The sequence below is a fragment of the Lissotriton vulgaris genome, chromosome 11, assembly GCF_964263255.1.
Source record: "Lissotriton vulgaris chromosome 11, aLisVul1.2, whole genome shotgun sequence".
NCBI lineage: Eukaryota > Metazoa > Chordata > Amphibia > Caudata > Salamandridae > Lissotriton > Lissotriton vulgaris.
Window position 1 is genome coordinate 44609390 of NC_141699.1, and position 17637 is coordinate 44627026.

The window sequence follows — 17637 nt, forward strand, 5'->3', positions numbered from 1 at the left end:
CGCACTCACTCTACCATTCTACCGCCCTCATGCTGTCACTCTATCGCCCTCATGCCATCACTCTACCGCCCTCACTCTACCACTCTACTGCCCTCACGCCCTCACTCTACCACACTCCCTCTACCACTCTACCACCCTCATGCTGTCACTCTATCGCCCTCACTCTACCACTCTACCGCCCTCACTCTACCGCCCACACTGTACCACTTTACCGCCTCACTCTACCAGTCTACCGCCCTCATGCCCTCACTCTACCACCCTCACTCTACCACTCTACCACTCTCATGCCCTCACTCTACCACCCTCACTCTACCACTCTACCACCCTCACTCGACCGCCCTCACACTACCGCAGAACACTCGTACCCAGTCAACAGATCAGGGCTTGATCCATCACCGTTTTTTTAGCTCACTGCACCATCCCAGCTCAGAACCTGGCTACATGCAAATTAGTGTGTCGCTCGCCCAGTGCATCATGGGAACAGGGCAGACCAAACTACCAAGCCAATTCTTTTACTGGAAAGAAAACAAGCTTCCGGGGACCGGTTTCTGGCATTACACTCTACTGCCCTCATTCTACCACTCTTCCGCCCTCACTCTACCACTCTACCCCCTCGGTCTACCGGCCTCTCTACCACTCTACCGCCCTCACTCTACCACTCTACCACTCTACCACTCTACTGCCCTCGCTCTACCGCCCTCACTCTACCACTCTACCGCCCTCACTCTACCCCCTCACTCTACCACTCTACCGGCCTCACGCCCTCACTCTACTGCCCTCACTCTACCACTCTACCGCCCTCATGCCCTCACTCTACCGCCCTCACTCTACCACTCTTCTGCCCTCACGACCTCACTCTACCGCACTCACTCTACCATTCTACCGCCCTCATGCTGTCACTCTATCGCCCTCATGCCATCACTCTACCGCCCTCACTCTACCACTCTACTGCCCTCACGCCCTCACTCTACCACACTCCCTCTACCACTCTACCACCCTCATGCTGTCACTCTATCGCCCTCACTCTACCACTCTACCGCCCTCACTCTACCGCCCACACTGTACCACTTTACCGCCTCACTCTACCAGTCTACCGCCCTCATGCCCTCACTCTACCACCCTCACTCTACCACTCTACCACTCTCATGCCCTCACTCTACCACCCTCACTCTATCACTCTACCGCCCTCACTCTACCACTCTACTGCCCAAACTCTGCCACTTTACTGCCCTCACTCTACCACCCTCACTGTACCACTCTACCACCCTCACTCTACTGCCCTCACTCTACCACCCTCACTCTACCACCCTCACTCACTCTAACACCCTCACTCACTCTACCACCATCACTCTCTCTATTGCCCTCACTCACTCTATCGCCCTCACTCACTCTATCACCCTCACTCACTCTATCTATCTATCTATCACCCTCCCTCACTCTATCTATCTATCGCCCTCCCTCCCTCTATCACCCTCCCTCTATCTATCTATCCCCCTCCCTCTATCTATCTATCGCCCTCCCTCTATCTATTTATCGCCCTCCCTCTATCTATCGCCCTCACTCTATCACCCTCCCTCTATCTATCGCCCTCCCTCTCTTCCACCCACCTCCTTCTCTAACTCCCTGTTCTCTTCTCTTCTCCTGTGCTGATCTGCTGCTCTCTTCCACCCTTCCTCCTTCTCTAACTCCCTGTTCTCTTCTCTTCTCCTGTGCTGATCTGCTGCTCTCTTCCACCCGCCTCCTTCTTTAACTCCCTGTTTTCTTCTCCTGTGCTAATCTGCTGTTCTCCTACATCTCCTCCTTCTTTAACTCCATGTTCTCTTCTGCTGGGCTGTTATGCTGCTCTCTTCCACCCACCTCCTTCTCTAACTCCCTGTTCACTTCTTTTCTCCAGAGCTGTTCTGCTGCTCTCTTCCACTTCACCTCCTTCTTTAACTCATTGTTCTCTTCTCCTGTGCTAATCTGCTGCTCTCTTCCACCCCACAACCTTCTTTAACTCCCTGTTCTCTTCTGTTGTGCTGATCTGCTCCTCTCTTCCACCCACCTCCTTCTCTAACTCCCTGTTCTCTTCTCCTATGCTGTTCTGCTGCTCTCTTCCACCGCACTTCCTTCTTTAACTCCCTGTTCTCATCTCCTGTGCTAATCTGCTGCTCTCTTCCACCCCTCCTCGTTCTTTAACTCCCTGTTCTCTTCTCCTGTGCTGATCTGCTGCTCTCTTCCACCCCTCCTCCTTCTTTAACTCCCTGTTCTCTTCTGCTGTGCTGATCTGCTCCTCTCTTCCACCCGCCTCCTTCTTTAACTCCCTGTTCTCTTCTGCTGATCTGCTGCTCTCTTCCACCCCGCCTCCTTCTTTAACTCCCTGTTCTCTTCTCCTGTGATGATCTGCTGCTCTCTTCCACCTCACCTCCTTCTCTAACTCCCTGTTCTCTTCTCTTCTCCCATGCTGATCTGCTGTTCTCTTCCACCTGCCTCTTTCTCTAACTCCCTGTTCTCTTCTCCTGTGCCGATCTGCAGTTCTCTTCCACCGCCTCCTTTTTAACTCCCTGTTCTCTTCTGCTGTGCTGTTATGCTGCTCTCTTCCAACCGCTTTCTTCTCAAGCTCCCTGTTCTCTTCCCTTCTCCTGTGCTGATCTGCTGCTCTCTTCCACCTGCCTCCTTCTCTAACTCCCTGTTCTCTTCTCCTGTCCTAATACGCTGTTCTCTTCTACCCACTTCCTTCCTTAACTCCCTGTTTTATTCTCCTGTGCTAATCTGCTGCTCTCTTCCACCCACCTCCTTCTTTAACTCCCTGGTCTCTTCTCCTGTGCTGATCTGCTGCGCGCGTCCACCCCAACTCCTTTAATTCCCTGTTCACTTCTCTTCTCCTGTGCTGATCTGCTGCTCTCTTCCACCAGCCTCCTTCTCTAACTCCCTGTTCATTTCTTTTCTCCAGAGCTGTTCTGCTGCTCTCTTCCACTCCACCTCCTTCTTTAACTCCCTTTTCTCTTCTCCTGTGCTAATCTGCTGCTCTCTTCCACCCCACCACCTTCTTTAACTCCCTGTTCTCTTCTGTTGTTCTGATCTGCTCCTCTCTTCCACCCACTGGCTTCTCTAGCTCCCTGTTCTCATCTCCCGTGCTGTTCTGCTGCTCTCTTCCACCCCACCTCCTTCTTTAACTCCCTGTTCTCTTCTCCTGTGCTGATCTGCTGCTCTCTCCCACCCCTCTGTGGTTCTCTGATTCTGAACCCGTAAAATAAAGGTTGTCGGAATAGATGATTTTGGTGTCAGCGGACCGCAAATGAAGAGTGCGGTATGTGCGAGTGTTTTTGTAATAACCGATCAATGAGAACATTACGTATTCATAGATTTCGTCTGAACCCTCGGGTTCCATTTTGTGTACGGCAGCCATTTTGTGTGGTTGCCCTCACATAGGCCGATGACTACGGCTGAACGAGTCTTTGGGACACGTACACCTAGCTGACTTCTCAGTGACCTGAACGAGCTGACTCCTTTGCCCGAGGCTCATCTTGTTGAGCCAGTTCCTTGTTAGGCAGCTGGTCGGATAGAGATCAAAGAGCAGGACATTGCTGAGTTTATGGTACATGCACACACCCTTCCATCTTGCTTGTCATCTGCTTCTGTTCCTTCCTTTATGGCTTAATTATTGATATGGGTTGAGGCCTTTATGATGGGTCCGTCCGGCCTGTTCGAGCAGGAATGTCGAATTTTACTTGGTCATTTCTGGTGGGCTGGACAACGGAAAGTGGGTTTGTCGTCATGCGATATGTTTGAAATGTCACCCTCCAATTGGTCAGTTTGTATGTAATTGATGCTAGCCAGGAATATGATTTTTAGCATAAAAGACGATGCTCCGCTCTATGAATTTGTGCAGTCTCTAGCGAACCACCCGTGTTGTGCTTCATAGACCTCTGTTCCTGGTTGCAGCCAATAAATTTGGTATTTGACGTCATCAAGAAGTGTCCCGTGTCTGTGTTTGCCAAGGCAGGGGAACTCGAAGACATCGGGCGTTTTCCCTGGCGCCGCTGGGTTCTAAAACCCGGTTCTTCAGTTGGCGCCCAACGTGGGGCGACTTCAGCAGTACCGGTCCAAGCCTGAGGATCGTGAGGAGCTTTGTGTGAAAATTCTGGAGGAAGGCTTGCCACTTCATCGATCCCTGTATGTCGTTGTGGTCCGAAAGTCTTTGCTGCGAGGTTCCCCACTTTCCAACGGCTACAAAGGACTGCTGCCCTGAATGTCACCCTGTTTTGGAGCCATTAGACGATTTGTAGAGCGAGACGATGGACGGGTCGTCTGGTGACGCCATCGACATTTCAGTTAAGTATGAGTGGAGCGTCTCCCAGTCCTTAGTTTTGTTTTGGTATCCCTTCGGGATTCTTTGATTTGGTACCTGCAGTCCCCAAAGCCGAGGGACTCGTGTATTCACAAGACTATCGTTTTTGAGATTGCCCTTGAAGTTTGAAGCTAGACTAGTGAGCGAAGATGCCTGGTCTTAGCAGACTTGGAAAGATATTTGGTTGTGGTTGTACTAGGGATTCCCGATTGGAGGATTCGTGTCCGGTTCCTCCGATTGGAACTCCGACCTATGAGCTCTACATAAAACATGGAGTGGGACCCATCACGTATAATGAAGTATGGATCAAATATACCAGGAAAGACGGTGTCCTACAGCGGCCCCGTTATGGTAGTTTTGAAACAGAGATTTTAGACAATCTCGGAGTTAAACTGTTCAAGAAAAAAGACAGGTGGCGATGTTTGACTCTTTCCGCTTATGGCGAAAGGAAGCCAAACAGAAGGAAATTAAGTTAGCGAAGCGAAATAAAAGAGAACAAGTATGTCAATGGTGCAAGCTGCTATACAGTTTAGGGATAACGAAGAAGAACAAGAACGTGAAGAGATGCTTAGGCAGCGTAAACTGGTGGTAGACAAGTGCTATACAGCTTTGCCACCACAACAGCAAGAAGAAAAGAAAGATCTTGGAAAAGATCCTTTAATGTCACATCTATTGAGTTCGCCACCCCCTTATGGGCAGAGTGCTACGGCACCTCCACAAGTTGTAGTTGGGCAACCTCCGGTTGCTTTGCCACCTGTGATTCCTCAACAGCCGACTCCTCTTCCGTTGGCTCCTATTCTTTTGGTGCAGCCTTCTCAAGGGCCGCCGCCTTTGCTGCCTCCTTCGTCTGCTACTCCTACGCCTGTCTTGTTTACTCCTCCTGTTACTGTTCCGACGTTGGTTTCTTCTCATTCTGCTTTGGCTCCTGTTCTTTTGTCAACTTCTCCTTTTGCTCGACAGAGAATGACTGATGCTGTTGCTGGTCTCTTCTCTCCTCTTTTGGGTTCACTGGGAATTTCTCCTGTTGTAGAGCGTAAACAATTGCGTAGCCAATTGCCTGGTCCTGATGAACGGACAGTGTTAGATCACTTAGTGCGTAAATGGGTTACGTATCCTTTGCACTATGATCTCGAGTGTGTTATGGATGTTTTCCGTCAATGGGAAGCACCGAAACAACGATATGTTTTCAACATGATGTGTTCTTTCCTTCGTGAACAATGGGAAAATGGTGATGTAGGACAAACTCCGTCTGAGTTGTACCGTATACGTTCTGAGTTTGCGAAAGGGACTGTTGTGGGTCTTGGGGTTGAGAAAGCAGTTGCGACGTTGTTGTCATTTAGGAGTGAATCTCCTTCTCAGCGACTGTTTGAGCCTGATTCTTCAGTTAGGAGAAAGGCGCGTCAATATCCGATGCGAGAGGTTCCCCCAGTTTGGAGACCTGGTGATGCAAATGCTGTTCCACCTATTCCTCCACAATTCCAGGGAGTTTGGGTACATGTTTCATGGAAGCGTGTTGAAGTGTTAGCCCTTAAGCAGACTTTGCCTGATCCACGTAAAAATCCTGCAGGGTACTATAAGGAACTATCCCAAACTGCGGATTCATGTATTATGAATCTAGCTGATATAGACATGTTGTTTGGGAATGTTGTTCCACAGCCTATATGGGGATTGATTCGTCATATGGATCATGCGCAGGAATTAGGTGATACATGGAATAATCTTAGAGCCGCAGATGATAGACAAGTAGGTGGTGCTAAACCTGAGGATGTCATTGCTGAACTCCCTGGTAGGATTATTGATTATATGAAGACTCTGATGCCTGCTATGCGTGTTAAATGGGGCAAGTTGTCTGCGAGACTGTGTCCGACTTTTTCACTAGGTTCGAAGAGACATTTGTCGACCACAGTGGCCAGGACATGAGTACAGAAGGTGGTCAACGGTTGTTCGTTGACAAATTTGTCCATATTTTGCTTCCAGAATTGTGCACTAAGTTTAAGGATTCTGAGAGTGCTTGGGCTGTTTGTACGTCAGCGCAGATTTTGGCTACTGCCCAGAACTATGAGAATAGAAATAAGGATGAGATAGAGAAAGCGGATAGGAAAACTAAGGAATTGAAGACTAAAGTTCTTCTACAGCAAGCTTATCCGCCTCGTAATAATCAACGCGATTATCAGCAACCTCAGCAATATCAGCAGAAACTTGCAAAGGTTCGAGTCTTCTCAACTGCGTTTTCCCGTAGGCCCTAATCAGTGTGCGTATTGCAAAGAAGAGGGTCATTTCAAGAGTAGTTGTCCGGTTCTGTTACAGCGCACAAATGGTGCTTCTGGTGTAAGAGGTTGAGGTGTTCAACAAGCTCCTAGAGGTAGAGGTCGTGGTCAAAATGTGCGTCCTTTGCCTCCACAGAACTCTATGAATAGCTTTGATCAGCAGAATGGTGCGTCTGGTAGGACGGCACAGTACTATGTGGACGATTACTATGTTGAAGGGGAGAATTTGGATGGTAATGATTGCTAGGACAGCCATAGACAAAGAGAGGGAGTTGTTTCAGTTCCAGTAGATCAGAGTGGACCTTATGTTGAAGTGATTGCATCAGGTGTGTCAGAGCCTTTTCTGTTGGATACTGGTGCTGCGAAGTGTTCTATTATGCACTCTAAACTCCCTGGCGCACCTTTGTCTGGCGAAATGAAATGCTTAACAAATGTTTCAGTAAGTTTTTCTGGCGCCCCGGTTACGAATCCGATTTCTAGTCCATTGTCTATCTCTGTTGGACCTTGTGAATTCGAAGACCCCTCTTCTGATGTCAGGTTATGGTGAGAACTTGTTGGGATTGGACTTGTTGAAGAAATTGCATGCAACGCTACATTGTTCTCCTTCAGGAGTACATCTTACATGGGTAAGAGAGTGATCTCTCCGATGTACTTGTCTAAAGATCGACTTCCACCTGAATTGTCTTCTCTCCCTGATTCTCTTTGGGCTACTGGTCCTAATGATGTGGGTCTCCTAGAGATTCCGCCATATGTTGTGACGTTGAAAGCGAATACTAGATTGCCGCATTTTCCGCAATATTGAATTTCCAGTGATGGTGAAAGAGCACTTTTGGCGATCATCTATGATCTAATTGAGAAAGGTGTGATTGAGGAAACAAGAGGTAATGTGTGCAATAGTCCGGTTTTGCCTGTTCTGAAAAGAACTGATTCTTCACAGCCTCCTGTATATAGGTTTGTGATCGATCTCCGCGAGGTGAATAAGATTGTAGTTCCGCAATTTCCTGTTGTGCCTGATATCACCGCTTTACTGACTTTGATCCCGGCTACAGCCACGTGGTTTTCGGTGATTGACTTGAAGAATGCTTTCTTCAGCATCCCGATTGCCGTGGAAAGTAGAGATATTTTAGGCTTCTCTTTAGGAGGACGAAGATTCCGGTTTAAACGCGCTCCTCAAGGCTATTGTGAGAGTCCATCGATCTATAGTCAAGCTTTGAAAATGCAACTTGATTTGCTTGTTTTACCTGATGGTGCTGCTCTTATTCAGTATGTTGATGATTTGTTAGTTGCTGCTGACAATGAAGAGATTTGTAGAGAGGCTACTTTGTCGTTGTTACGTCATCTGTCTGATTTCCATCATAAGGTTTCTCTTTTGAAGTTGCAAGATTGTCGACAAGAAGTTACCTACTTAGGTCACCTCTTAACGAAGGAGGGAAGGAAACTGACCCCAAAAAGAATTCAAGCGATTGCAAAATGAGTGTGCCTACGACACAGAGAGCAGTACGTGCTTTCCTAGGTATTACGATGTATTGTAGACAGTGGATCCCTAATTTTTCGTTGCTCGTGAAACCTTTGATAGCTCTTACTGTTAAGGATACTCCAAATCCTATTCCTTGGACCGACGAATGTCAGAAGAGCTTTTCAGAATTGCGTGATGCGTTGTGCTCGGCTCCTGTGTTGGGTACCCCCAACTACAGCAAGCCGTATACATTGTATGTCCACGAGAGAGAGGGATGTGCATTGTCAGTTTTTACTCAACAGTTTGGCGATAAGCAGCGTCCATGTGCATATTTTTCGTCAACTTTGGATCCGGTAGCTAGAGCGTTGCCGAGTTGTCTTAGAGCTACAGCAGCAGCGGCTGTTTCGATTCGACAGTCTGCTGGTTTGGTGATGGACAATTCACTGATTGTGATGGTTCCACATGCAGTGGATACCTTGTTGAATCGTACCAAGACACAGCACTTAACTAGTGCACGGTTGTCGGGTTACGAATTGACACTGTTAGCAAGTCATGTGCATATAAAGAGATGCAACACGTTGAATCCAGCTACGTTGTTGCCGATTTCAGTTGAGACAGATGTTACAGAACAGCATGATTGCTCCCTTAGGACAGAGGAAGAAACGAAAGGGAGGATAGATCTTAGGGATACTCCTCTTCCAGAGTGTGATGGTACCTTATGGGTTGATGGTTCGTGCTTTAAGCTTCCAAATGGTGATATGACTGCTGCATATGCTGTTACGACTTTGCATACGATTGTTGAAGCTGCACGTATCCCACATAATTCAGCGCAAGCAGCAGAGTTGATTGCATTGACAAGAGTGTGTGTGTTGTCGAAAGGAAAGCGAGTGACTGTGTATACCGATAGCCAGTACGCATTTGGTGTGGCTCATAGTTTTGGATGTTTGTGGAAAGAGCGTGGGTTCCTGACTTCGCATGGAACTAAGATTCAGCATGGTCAATTGGTGAATGAACTTCTTGAATCTCTTACTTTGCTGTTGCAAGTTGCGATTGTGAAATGCAGTGCGCATAAGAAAGTTACTGATGATGTTGGTGGTGGTAATGCGTTTGCAGATGAAGTTGCGAAAGAAACTGCGAGAAATGTGAGGAGTCGAATGTATGTTGCGGGTCCAGCGAGATGGGTTACGGATGGAAGTATGTGTGAAGATATGATTGAGAGTGTGAAATCCATCCAAGCTGAAGCTACAGAGAAAGAGTTGAATGAATGGAGAGAAAGCAAGGGTAAATTGGATTCGAATGGTTGTTGGATTGAATTGTCAGAGCATCAGAGATGGTTGTTACCCGATGCGTATGTACTTCCAGTGGTTACAATGGCTCATGGAATGGCTCATATCAGCGTGAAAGGGATTTGTAAGTTGTTAGCTCCAGTATGGCGGAATGCTGAAATTCTTAAGTGTGCAGAGAATGTGGTAAAGAATTGTATGGTGTGTTTGATGTACAATCCTGGTAAGGGAACTCCAACTCCAGCTGGTCATTTTGCTCCACCAACGTATCCGTTTGAGGCTTTGCAGCTAGATTTCATCCACATGGAGAGGTGCAACAACCTGAAATATGTGTTAGTGGTTGTTTGCTCTTTTTCTAGATGGGTGGAAGCCCACCCTATGAAAGATAACACTGCCTTGTCCACAGCGAAAGCCCTTATTAAGGAATTTTTCCCTAGGTATGGTTTGCCGAGAATGATCTGGAGTAACAATGGGAGTGAATTTGTGGGTCAAGTGATGAAGAGAGTATGTGATGGATTAGGACCAAGCAGAAGTTCCACGCTGCAAATCACCCCCAATCAGCTGGTCTAGTCGAGTGCTATAATGGCACTCTTAAACTGAAATTAGCCAATATACAAGCGAGCTCTAGTTTATAATGGCCAGATGCCTTGCCACTAGCCCTTTTGTCCACTAGAATGACTGTGCATTCACGAATGGGTCTGAGTCCGTATGAGGTAGTGTTTGGTCACCGGGCAAATGTTTGGGGGGTGCCGCGGCAGACAATGTTTCGCGAAATAGAACATCCTGTGTTGCTTGACTACCTGTATGAATTGACGGCTAAATTGCGTGTTTTGCATCAACAGGTTCACGATACACTGCCACAAGCTTCTGAAGATCCAGGACATACTATTGAGCCTGGTACCTGGGTGCTGCTGAAGAACTTCCAGCGGACCAAGAACGAGCAGCCCCGCTGGAACGGCCCGTATTTAGTCCTTTTGGCCACCCGTTCTGCAGTACGAGTGCACGGTAAAAAGAACTGGATCCACGGCATACATTGTAGGAGGGCTCCTATGCCTCTGTGGTACGACCGGTAGGTCCAGAAAGGACTTCCTGAATCTGAGACTGAGACCGTGCCTCATTTTCTGCCTTTTAGCGATGCCCGTTTGAATGGAACGAACACTGAGCAAGAAAGTGACGATCTTCTTCAAGAAGCTGTGCCTCCGTTGAATCGTTTGAACACTGTTGAACCTGAGTTATTATTCCGTGAACAGACATTGCCTGGCAAAGAGCGTTATAATTTGCAACCGATAGTCGCTGGACAAATAAAGCACTGAGATTCTTTCTTTTACTGATTTTTAAGATTAGCTCTCCTCTGAGGAACTACTTAGATTTTTGTTTTTCGAACCGCCATCCGGGTTCAGCTGTAGGGTCGCGGTGTCAAGTCTTTGGAGTGCAAGCTGAAGACGTTAGATCGACGGTTCTGGTTGGTCTGAGAGAGTTGCCCTGGACTGACAGACGCGTTCTTTAGCACAGAACACCCTACCGTCGCGAGCAGCATTTAGAGAGGATGGAGTTTTTCGAGATGGAGAGACCTGTTGAAAGAATAAGCTTTAAGAGCAAAATCTGTAAATCAATGAGCAGAAAATGTTTTTTAATATTGTGTTTTATTATGTTGTTTAGCTTAATGATGTTTTTAATTGGATATGTGACATTCTCTTTTCAAGTGACGTTCATGCCCACTACACAACCTATACCTCCCCCTACTGTTTCTTCACATTCTTTTCACCCTCTGCCCAAACATGAAATTGTTAGAAGATTGGAATTTGCTAACAATTCCTTTGTTCAGCTTCTGCACCAACACCAGTTAGTAATGAACACAACTAATTGTTGGGTTTGTGGCCTTATGCCCCATACTACTGATAAAGTTATTCCTTACCTGGTTTTGCCTTTTAGGTACAATGGTTCTATTTGGGCACATAGGACAATGTTCATTTATGCTCATGGAGTCTATCCCCAACGTTCCGTGAAAGATAGTCCGAAGACTAGTGCTCTGGTCAAGGGTATAGTCGACATGATTAGAGGAATTAGTTCCTATGAGACTATCCTGAGAGATGAGACACAAGCATACATTGGTTGGAACATTACTGGATACAGAGTTAGTCTGAGTTTTACCCAGCGAGCGAAGAAACCCCCTCCGATTTGGATAGTGCCCCATCAGGGTCATTATTGTCTGCAAGGTAATGGCAAGAATCCGAGAGCTCAGCTAGGGAAGAGCGTTTGCACTGAGACTTATGTTTTTGCGTCTCAGACTTCCCCAGCATTCCTAGCAGCTAAGGGTACCTATTTCATCTGTTACGATAAAGCATACACATGGTTGCCCCCTGACTTTTCGGGCACATGTTTTGTTTAGTTCCTGTTGCCTCCCACTTTTACAGCTGCGGCAGATTACCACAAGACGAGAGTTGTTAGAGGTGTTTTCAGTAAGGAAGATACCGCAGGACAAGAATTGGGAGATTTCTTTAAGGGTTTTCTGCCGTGCTGGGGACCTATGGCTAATAGCAGGAACATTCCACATTTGACAAGAGTGGTTGAGTCCACCATAGTCGAAACTGCCGGTGCCCTTAGTAACTTGACTGCTGAGCTCCAGTCGGATCGCCTTATGACTCTTCAGAACAGAGTTGTGTTAGATGTCATACTTGCAGATAGAGGTGTGGTGTGTAAATTAATTCAATCAAGCTGCTGCGTTTTCATTCCAGACAACGCTCCGACAGTTTTCCAGGCCATTTTCAGAGTACATAAAATCTCCGAGTCTGTACATATAGACGAGGGAGATTGGTCGTTGATGGGATGGTTTTGGGGATTGTTATCCACGTGGGGATGGAAGATTCTGATGGTCGTTGGCATGATCTTAGCTATCCTTTTCCTGTTCTGTCTTTGTGTACAGTGTGCTCCTGCGATATGTAGCCTATGTGGTACTTCGTGTGCGAGGAGACCTGTCCAGAGAGAGTTGCTAAGTACTAGGATGATGCTTCAGCAACATCTTGATGATCTGATGAATATAGACCTGGATTCAGACTGACATGGGTTTGGGTTTGTTGCCTATGTAAGGGCAAAAGGAGGGTCTGTGGTTCTGTGGTTCTGTGGTTCCGTGATTCTGAACCCGTTCAATAAAGGTCGTCGGATATAGATGATTTTGGTGTCAGCGGACCGCAAATGACGAGTGCTGTATGTACGAGTGTTTTTGTAATAACTGATCCATGAGAACACTACGTATTCATAGATTTCGTCTGAACCCTCGGGTTCCATTTTGTGTACGCCAGTTATTTTGTGTGGTTGCCCTCACATAGGCCGATGAAAGCGGCCGAACAAGTCTTTGGGACACGTACACCTTTAGCTGACTTCTGAGTGACCTGAACGAGCTGACTCCTTTGCCCGATTCAGAAAAGGGGGTGGTGATGAACAGAGTGTCTGAATTAAGCAGACCACTCTTACCCCGTCCAAAGATCAGGGCTTGATCCATCACCATTATTTATCTCACTGCACCATCCCAGCTCAGAACCTGGCTATATGCAAATCAGTCTGTCCCTGGCCCAGTGCATCATGGGAACAGGGCAGACTAAACTACCAAGCCAATTCTTCACCAGAAAGGAGACAAGCTACCGGGGACCGGTTTCTGGCATTTCAGCCGTCTTCGGCCCGGCTTGCTTGAATCCTGATGGTGCAGTGAGAAAGGGACTCATGTCTGAGTATACCCTGCCACACCTATAGTGGCCAAAACGATTCAGAAAAGGGGGTGGTGATGAACAGAGTGTCTGAATTAAGCAGACCACTCTTACCCCGTCCAAAGATCAGGGCTTGATCCATCACCATTATTTATCTCACTGCACCATCCCAGCTCAGAACCTGGCTATATGCAAATCAGTCTGTCCCTGGCCCAGTGCATCATGGGAACAGGGCAGACTAAACTACCAAGCCAATTCTTCACCAGAAAGGAGACAAGCTACCGGGGACCGGTTTCTGGCATTTCAGCCGTCTTCGGCCCGGCTTGCTTGAATCCTGATGGTGCAGTGAGAAAGGGACTCATGTCTGAGTATACCCTGCCACACCTATAGTGGCCAAAACGATTCAGAAAAGGGGGTGGTGATGAACAGAGTGTCTGAATTAAGCAGACCACTCTTACCCCGTCCAAAGATCAGGGCTTGATCCATCACCATTATTTATCTCACTGCACCATCCCAGCTCAGAACCTGGCTATATGCAAATCAGTCTGTCCCTGGCCCAGTGCATCATGGGAACAGGGCAGACTAAACTACCAAGCCAATTCTTCACCAGAAAGGAGACAAGCTACCGGGGACCGGTTTCTGGCATTTCAGCCGTCTTTGGCCCGGCTTGCTTGAATCCTGATGGTGCAGTGAGAAAGGGACTCATGTCTGAGTATACCCTGCCACACCTATAGTGGCCAAAACGATTCAGAAAAGGGGGTGGTGATGAACAGAGTGTCTGAATTAAGCAGACCACTCTTACCCCATCTAAAGATCAGGGCTTGATCCATCACCATTATTTATCTCACTGCACCATCCCAGCTCAGAACCTGGCTATATGCAAATCAGTCTGTCCCTGGCCCAGTGCATCATGGGAACAGGGCAGACTAAACTACCAAGCCAATTCTTCACCAGAAAGGAGACAAGCTACCGGGGACCGGTTTCTGGCATTTCAGCCGTCTTCGGCCCGGCTTGCTTGAATCCTGATGGTGCAGTGAGAAAGGGACTCATGTCTGAGTATACCCTGCCACACCTATAGTGGCCAAAACGATTCAGAAAAGGGGGTGGTGATGAACAGAGTGTCTGAATTAAGCAGACCACTCTTACCCTGTCCAAAGATCAGGGCTTGATCCATCACCATTATTTATCTCACTGCACCATCCCAGCTCAGAACCTGGCTATATGCAAATCAGTCTGTCCCTGGCCCAGTGCATCATGGGAACAGGGCAGACTAAACTACCAAGCTTAGCAGTGAGCTAAAAAACGGTGTTGGATCTAGCCCTGATCTCTTGACTGGGTGAGAGCTTTCTGCTTAATTCAGAGACTCTGTCCCTCACCACCCCTTGTTGTAAATATTTTTGTCCACCCTAAGCGTGGAAGGGTATTCTCAGATGTGAGACCCTTGCTCATTGCACCATCAGGATTCAAGCAAACCGGGCCGAAGACGGCTGTAATGCCAGAAACCGGTCCCCGGGAGCTTGTTTCCTTCCCAGTGTAAGAATTGGCTTTTGTAGTTTGGTTTGCCCTGTTCCCATCATGCACTGGGACAGGAACAGACTAATTTGCATACAGCCAGGTTCTGAAACTGGGATGGTGCAGTGAGCTAAAAAACGGTGTTGGATCTAGCCCTGATCTCTTGACTGGGTGAGAGCTTTCTGCTTAATTCAGAGACTCTGTCCCTCACCACCCCTTGTTGTAAATATTTTTGTCCACCCTAAGCGTGGAAGGGTATTCTCAGATGTGAGACCCTTGCTCATTGCACCATCAGGATTCAAGCAAACCGGGCCGAAGACGGCTGTAATGCCAGAAACCGGTCCCCGGGAGCTTGTTTCCTTCCCAGTGTAAGAATTGGCTTTTGTAGTTTGGTTTGCCCTGTTCCCATCATGCACTGGGACAGGAACAGACTAATTTGCATACAGCCAGGTTCTGAAACTGGGATGGTGCAGTGAGCTAAAAAACGGTGTTGGATCTAGCCCTGATCTCTTGACTGGGTGAGAGCTTTCTGCTTAATTCAGAGACTCTGTCCCTCACCACCCCTTGTTGTAAATATTTTTGTCCACCCTAAGCGTGGAAGGGTATTCTCAGATGTGAGACCCTTGCTCATTGCACCATCAGGATTCAAGCAAACCGGGCCGAAGACGGCTGTAATGCCAGAAACCGGTCCCCGGGAGCTTGTTTCCTTCCCAGTGTAAGAATTGGCTTTTGTAGTTTGGTTTGCCCTGTTCCCATCATGCACTGGGACAGGAACAGACTAATTTGCATACAGCCAGGTTCTGAAACTGGGATGGTGCAGTGAGCTAAAAAACGGTGTTGGATCTAGCCCTGATCTCTTGACTGGGTGAGAGCTTTCTGCTTAATTCAGAGACTCTGTCCCTCACCACCCCTTGTTGTAAATAGACTCCTTTGCCCGAGGCTGACCTCGTTGAGCCACTTCCTTGTGAGGCAGCTGGTCAGATAGAGATCAAAGAGCAGGACATTGCTGAGTTTATGATACATGCACACACCCTTCTATCTTGCTTGTCATCTGCTTCTGTTCCATCCTTTATGGCTTAATTTTTGATATGGGTTGAGGTCTTTATGATGGGTCCGTCCGGCCTGTTCGAGCATGTTTGAAATGTCACCCTCCAATTGGTCAGTTTGTATGTAATTGATGCTAGCCAGGAATGTGATTTTAGCATAAAAGACGAGGCTCCGCTCTATGAATTTGTGCAGTCTCTAGCGAACTACCCGTGTTGTGCTTCGTAGACCTCTGTTCCTGGTTGCAGCCAATAAATTTGGTCTTTGACGTCATCAAGAAGTGTCCCGTGTCTCTGTTTGCCAAGGCAGGGGAACTCGAAGACATCGGGCGTTTTCCCTGGCGCCGCTGGGTTCTAAAACCCGGTTCTTCACCTCCTCCTTCTTTAACTCCCTGTTCTCTTCTCCTGTGCTGATCTGCTGCTCTCTTTCACCCCACCTCCTTCTTTAACTCACTGTTGTCTTTCCCTGTGCTGATCTGCTGCTCTCTTCCTCCTGTCTCCTTCTTTACTCCCTGTTCTCTTCCGCTGTGCTGATCTGCTCCTCTCTTCCACCCCGCCTCCTTCTTTAATTCCCTGTTCTCTTCTGCTGATCTGCTGCTCTCTTCCACCCTGCCTCCTTCTTTAACTCCCTGTTCTCTTCCGCTGTGCTGATCTGCTGCTCTCTTCCACCCGCCTCCTTCTTTAATTCCCTGTTCTCTTCTCTTCTCCGGTGCTGATCTGCTGCTCTCTTCTACCCACCTCCTTCTTTAACTCCCTGTTTGGTTCTCCCATGCTGATCTGCTGCTCTCTTCCACCCGCCTCTTTCTCTAACTCCCTTTTCTCTTCTCCTGTGCGGATCTGCAGTTCTCTTCCACCGCCTCCTTTTTAACTCCCTGTTCTCTTCTTCTGTGCTGATCTACTGCTCTCTTCCACCCGCTCCTTCTTTAACTCCATGTTCTCTTCTGCTGTGCTGTTATGCTGCTCTCTTCCACCCGCCTTCTTCTCTAGCTCCCTGTTCTCTTCTCTTCTCTTCTCTTGTGCTGATCTGCTGCTTTCTTCCACCGCCTCCTTCTTTAACTCCCTGTTCTCTTCTGCTGATCTGCTGCTCTCTTCAACCCGCCTCCTTCTTTAACTCCCTGTTCTCTTCTCCTGTCCTAATATGCTGTTCTCTTCCACCCCCTTCCTTCCTTAACTCCCTGTTCTCTTCTCCTGTGCTAATCTGCTGCTCTCTTCAACCCACCTCCTTCTTTAACTCCCTGGTCTCTTCTCCTGTGCTGATCTGCTGCTCTCGTCCACCCCAACTCCTTTAACTCCCTGTTCACTTCTCTTCTCCTGTGCTGACCTGCTGCTTTCTTCCACCCTTCTCCTTCTCTAACTCCCTGTTATCTTCTCCTGTGCTAATATGTTGTTCTCTTCCATCCGCTTCCGTCCTTAACTCCCTGTTCTCTTCTCCTGTGCTGATCTGCTGCTCTCTTCCACCCCACCTCCTTCTCTAACTCCCTGTTCTCTTCTCCTGTGCTGATTTGCTACTCTCTTCCACCGCCTCCTTCTTTATCTCCCTGTTCTGTTCTCCCATACTGATCTGCTGCTCTCTTCCACCCGCCTCCTTCTCTAACTCCCTGTTCTCTTCTCCTGTGCAGATCTGCTCTTATCTTCCACCCGCCTCATTCTCCAACTCCTTGTTGCCTTCTCCTGTGATGATCTTTTTGCTCTCTTCCATCCGCCTCCTTCTCTAACTCCCTTTTCTCTTCTCCGGTGCTGATCTGCTGTTCTTTTCCACCGCCTACTTCTTTAACTCCCTGTTCTCTTCTCATGTGCTAATCTGCTTCTCTCATCCACCCACTTCATTCTTTAACTACGTTTTCTCTTCTCGCGTGCTGATCTGCTGTTCTCTTCCACCCCACCTCCTTCTCCACCTCCCTGTTCTCTTCTTCCATGCTGTTCTGCTGCTCTCTTCCACCTCACCTCCTTCTTTATCTCCCTGTTCTCTTCTGCTGTGCTAATCTGCTGCTCTCTTCCACCTCACCTCCTTCTCTAACTCCCTGTTCTCTTCTCTTCTCCTGTGC